The sequence below is a fragment of the Lolium rigidum genome, chromosome 6 (assembly GCF_022539505.1).
Source record: "Lolium rigidum isolate FL_2022 chromosome 6, APGP_CSIRO_Lrig_0.1, whole genome shotgun sequence".
In the NCBI taxonomy this organism is placed as follows: domain Eukaryota; kingdom Viridiplantae; phylum Streptophyta; class Magnoliopsida; order Poales; family Poaceae; genus Lolium; species Lolium rigidum.
The window spans coordinates 108,576,695-108,581,924 of record NC_061513.1 but is presented as its reverse complement, the minus strand read 5'-3'; positions in this window follow the sequence as shown (position 1 = coordinate 108,581,924).

Below are 5,230 nucleotides of genomic sequence, written 5' to 3'. Positions count from 1 at the left end.
ACGAGTGAGCCAAGAGAGCTAACCCCGTCTCAACCAAGTGGCGGTGTTTTCGTTCAGCGATGCCATTCTGCTGAGATGTGTGTGGGCAAGACACACGGTGGGAAATCCCGGTGCGCTGAAAATAGCGATGAAGTTTATGATATTCACCACCCCAGTCAGATTGGACAGCCCTAATCTTTGTGTTCAAAAGGCGCTCAACATGAGCTTGAAACTCATAGAAAACGTGCTCCACATCGGACTTGTGCTTAAGCGAGGTAGATCCAACAAAAACGAGAATAATCATCGACAAAACTCACGTAATATTTGTAACCACCGAGATGAAGCAATAGCAGGACCCCAAACATCGGAATGAACCAACTCAAGAGGAACGAGTGGAAACACGATAAGAATCTTTATAAGGTAATTGTCGACTTTTAGCACGGCGACAAGCACCACAAACCAAAGTTTGACTAGAGGAAGAACACAAAAGATCGTTTTGCCTAACAATAGGCTGGACTATATTATTCGAAGGATGACCGAGACGCTGATGCCACTTGGGACGGAGTAATCTTGACGTTTGGATGACGCATGGCGGGATGATGAAGATGCACGGCTAAACGGGATGGGGTACAGCCCGTCCGGCTTCTACCGTGAAGAAGGGTGCGCCTCGTGGCCTTGTCCTTAACAAGGAAAAAGAATTTGTGAAATTCAACAAAGACGTCATTATCGCAAACAAGACGATAGACGGATAAAAGATGCTTGCTAATGTGTGGAACATGGAGAACATTGCGAAGCTTAAGAGATGAACCGGCTAAATTTGAATGACCAATATGCGAAATCGACAAACCTGCACCATTGGCCACTTGCACTTGGTCCGTCCCGCCATAGCGCTCATGCATGTGAAGGCGCTCAAGATCACTCGTCAGGTGATCCGTCGCACCGGAGTCCATGATCCAGTGCGGAGGGTTGTTGGAGGAGGTTGATGCCGTGTTGCCGGAGCGAGAGTTGTCGTCGTAGCGATAGCGACACTCCGAGGCCTCATGTCCCCAGTTCTTGCAGATTTGGCACTTGGGACGCCAGCGACGACCGCCGTTGCCTCCTCCATTGCGTCCGTTGCCGCCACCATCACGGCGTCGGTCCTGGCCACCGCCATCGCGGCGCCGATCCTGCTGCTGGTTGCCCGTGGAGCCTCCGGACGGGCGACGATCCTGGCTGGCGGTAGGTGAGGCTCGCTGCGCGATAGCCGCCCGACGCGCCACCGGATGGTCGACCAAGATTGGTCGACACTGGGCGCGACACCGCGTTCGCGGACGAGGTCCACTCATCGCCCTCGGCTTGCTGCGACAGTTGGAGCGCCTCATAGTTCAAGACCATGGAGTAGAAGGACGGCAGCGTGACCGGAACGGTCGCCATGTTGAGCGACGCGGCGATGGGGTTGAAGGCCTGCCCGAGACCAGTCAACATGTAGTCGATGATGTCGTCATCGGAGAGCGGAGAGCCGGCGGCGGCCATGGCGTCAGCAAGTGCCTTTACCTTCTGCATGTACTCGCCCGCCGTCATGTCCTGCTTCTTCAGCGCCTGAATCTGACGCTTGAGGTGCCGAACCCCGGCACGGTTCTGCGCGCCAAACATGGACTGAACAGCGGTCCATGCCGCTGCGAGCGTGGAGCAGCCCGGCGAGCGGCACGCGATGTCCTCCGTCATCGAGGAGAGGAGGAGTCCAAGGACCTTCTGATCTTGTGTCCACCACCGATGGTATTCGGGGTTGTCCACGACGCGGGCATCAGCACCTTCCCCTTCGGTGAGGGTTTTGCTTGGTGCGGCCGTGGTGCCGTCGAGGTACCCATGAAAGGAAGCGCCGGAGAGGTTGGTGAGGGTGAGGGCACGCCACAGCATGTAGTTGTTGCGGTCGAGACGAACGGTGGTGGTGGGGATGACTGCGGGAGCTGCGACCGTGGCTGTCGGGGGCGAGACGATGGCGCCGAGGGTGGTGGAGAGGGGCAGCGAGGCGCTGGTCATGGCGGCGGCCGAGATTGGATCGGGCGCTAGGGTTGAGAGGCGGCGGTGGGCCGATCAGGCTCTGATACCAAGTTTGAGTTTAGGGTTTCGTGGGGCACAGCCCTCACGTGTCTCTCCTTTATATAATGATCAGCATACAAGGTTACAAGGGTACAACCGTACATGTATCGACAGATGTATTCCTATACAAGATATACACTAGACCTATCTTAACAGTCCATCATTTTGAGCCATCATTAATAAAGGCCATATGCAACGATTGATGCAGACGCTGGGGAGTTCCCCGTTTCGGAAAAAATAATCATTTTGAGCCATCTGAGATTAATATCAGTGTATTCAGCTTGTATACACTGATTACTAAATTGACCGATAAAACGAGGTTACATAACTATATTGTACCACGAGACACGAGTATGCTCCAATGCTTATAGGCTAAACAAATATCTTCGAGGCTCGTCTTGGTCCAACCCAAGCTTATAAGAGATGTTGGGCTGAGAGCGGACAGATGGAGGCCGGGATCTAGAGAGTCCTTCATATTCAAAAATAAAAAAATGTATCACATGTTCCAAAAATTTCTAAAAAATAAGTTTGGATGTGGTATATGATGTATCCTACCTGCGTGCCAAATCTCAATGTGAAACTCTCTGCATTTTGGACTAGAAAAATAATAATACCAGAAAAAAGTTATAGTTTTCGAAGCATGCACTATTCAGTATACTCATATCCACACTTTTTGCCATTTTTGTGTAGCCTAGGATGCAAAGTATTTTGCATTGAGATTTTGCACACTTGTAATATACATTATTGACTACATCTAGGCTTTTTAAAGTTTTTTTAATAAAACTTTGAAGTGTAATAAATCATGTTAAAAGTCTTGTCATAAGTTATAAGGGTGAAGGTAGCTCTTCTTAATTCTTATCAGGATGGTCTTCAAAAATGTTGCGACTGATGAATAAATGTATTTTATGAACATGTTTTGCTCTAAAGCTTGTGTCCGGATGCTAGTAAAGTAGCTCCGTGGTGTAATGCGCAGGCTGATTGCGCGACGATATAGATATTGCGCAACGATATAGATCAATCCATTTGAACTTGAGAATATTGAAAACAAAGTTTGTCCATATGTTATTTTCCTTGTGATTCATAAGGGAGATCGTAGTTTGGAGTTATATTATTGATTCCTGCAAGCTTAGGTTAGTACCGACTCTGCCTTGTGACTCTAGGAACTCAAAGTTTTCAGAAGGAACGACGTAAGATAAATAATGCATTCCTATTTTATCATGCATACAGTGATGCAGATGCAGGGAACGTTCTACATCTTTTGTTTACTAACTTATCTTAATCTACATGGCACACTGGCAGAGCACGTACCAGTCAGGTCATTGGCCATAATTGTTTAGTCTTGGGAATAATTCGTTACTAGTTTTGTATAGGTTGGAGTTCTGTGTGCGGTGCGGCTACTCGCCCATCGCAAAGCTCACAGCCCCACAAACCACTTGCCTCGTTCGGTAGCAGCAGTGTTTGTTGTTGGCAGTTGAAATATCTCCCAGCCGTAGGAACATGGAAACACTCCGCCACTGTCAACAGAGAGATCTACTCTACTGCCATGTTATACTATTCATTCGCAGCTTACCTACACGGAGAAGATAATGTTAACTAGCGTCAAGCATCCACTAGACACTGCTGGCGACGATTTGTACACGACAATATCGATCCGTGGCTAATAAAAAGGTCATCTTCATCGCTGGGAACAGAGAGGGCAACGCAGTTTTCACGAGAGCGATATGGAGAATAAGAAATTAATTGGCCGATCTGGGGGGATCAGTGAGCGAGATCGACCTGCACGGCTGGAAATCAGTCTCGCACATTCCTCTCTATCTAGCTATTCATGAAAGCATATCCGTTGCCCAAAATTCACAAGGTTCTGATTGGTGGCTCGCAGGGTTTTCTTGTATGTAGTGAACTTGGCTTCGTAAAAGCTGTGTGCGAAAATGCAACATATAATCCGTGTTGTGTAACTTATTTGGTTGCTAACAATTTCTAAGCCAAATCTTGTTGTTTGGTTGGCTAGAAATCGCGTTTTGTGAAATGGACTTGCCTTTGATTATATTCTGTTTTCCGAATACGGAAATCTCGTAGCGTTTTTGGTGAGCTTACCAAGTTAACGGACAATGCTCACAAGGTGTTCGGCGCAATAGAAAAGTAGACGACGGTAACTATATATCACATAATCAATAATGCCAACATAGTTTTAGTAGTGGATCATAGTGTTGCACCGCGATATCATGAGCAACGGATGCAACGCAAGTTCATAAACCGAGAGGTTATATAAATACCACCTCGCAAAATATACAGACTTGCATTAGATCAAACGTAGCTACTCCTGAAATATACATCATGAACGTGATATTCATTATCAGAACAAGAACAAGCACAAGAACAAGCACCCAATGTTCAGGCACCTCATAGATAATACTACCTCAGGAAGGCAGTAAACTAGGCCATTCTGTAAGTAATCGCAAGATACATGTTGGATTGTGCCTTGTGATCCATGAGATGGATGAGAGTATGGTGGATCGCAGAGGGAGAGATCGGAGCTGCTGGAACACAACCAACGTAAATGATCTTCATTTGAGCATATTTCTCTATGGGTTTGTTGATTTCTTAGGGTGAGTCTGCAAGCAAGAGGTTAGTTAGTTGTTGGCCATTTGAAAACTAACAACTTAGTAAATGAATTGGAACAAGAGGTGTGTTCATTGTACCTTGATCTCGGCAAAGTAGGCATCGCTGTCCATCATCATAGTTGTTGTTTTCTCCAGCTAACGCACATCCTCAAGCATTTTGAACCTCATGACATGTACCCAACTTGCTTTTCAATGCCTAAGATGGTTGTAGATCTGGTCATGTCCAATTTGACGGTCACTGAACTTAAAAACAGCGTCCGCAATAGCTTTATGGTGCACCATTCTGAACCTCTTGTCCATCAACACCCCGTTCTTGATGAACTCGTGCACCCTATTCAAGCGAAGGTGGACAGAGAAGCAGACATACCATGTTGCCCTTTCTAATTGGGTAGTACCTATCAGCCACCGAGATATACCCACCGCCGGCAGCACCGACTTCGCCGACAGATTCAGGCAAGCTCGCGTCCTACAGCCCAAATCAAAGAACCACATAGCAAAAACAAAGGTAAGCAAGCAACTTGTTGCATACTAACAATCTTCTGAACAACATC